This window comes from Crocuta crocuta, unplaced genomic scaffold (assembly GCF_008692635.1).
Source record: "Crocuta crocuta isolate KB4526 unplaced genomic scaffold, BGI_CrCroc_1.0 scaffold531, whole genome shotgun sequence".
Classification (NCBI taxonomy): Eukaryota; Metazoa; Chordata; class Mammalia; order Carnivora; family Hyaenidae; genus Crocuta; species Crocuta crocuta.
In genome coordinates, this window is record NW_027531997.1 from 2,742,749 (window position 1) to 2,743,090 (window position 342).

Below are 342 nucleotides of genomic sequence, written 5' to 3' on the forward strand. Positions count from 1 at the left end.
TCAAAAAACATTAAAAAAAAAAAAAAAGGCAAGCAGAGAGAGACTTCATAAAGAAGAGAAGAAGGTGATGTGACCAGGGAGTCAGAGATTGGACTGGTGTAGCCTCAAGCCAAGGAATGCCAGCAGCCACCACAGCTGAAAAAGGCAAAGAAGGAATGGATTTTTCCCTATAGCCTTCAGAGGCATCATGACCCTGAAGACACCAAGATTTCAGCTTAGCCATACAGATTTCAGACTTCTGGCCTCCAGAACTGTGAGAATAAATCTGTCATTTTAAGTGACCGTTTGTGATAATTTCTTAGAGCAGCCATGGGAAATGATTACTTTATTATCCTTTTATTG

General features: G+C 40.4%; 1 protein-coding gene across 1 annotated transcript in view; it reads right to left on the reverse strand.

Annotated features, from left to right (window-relative positions):
• HTR2C (5-hydroxytryptamine receptor 2C) overlaps positions 1–342 on the reverse strand; it is a 127,126-nt gene that overhangs the window by 104,966 nt on the left and 21,818 nt on the right. The gene's annotated exons all lie outside the window — the stretch shown is intronic.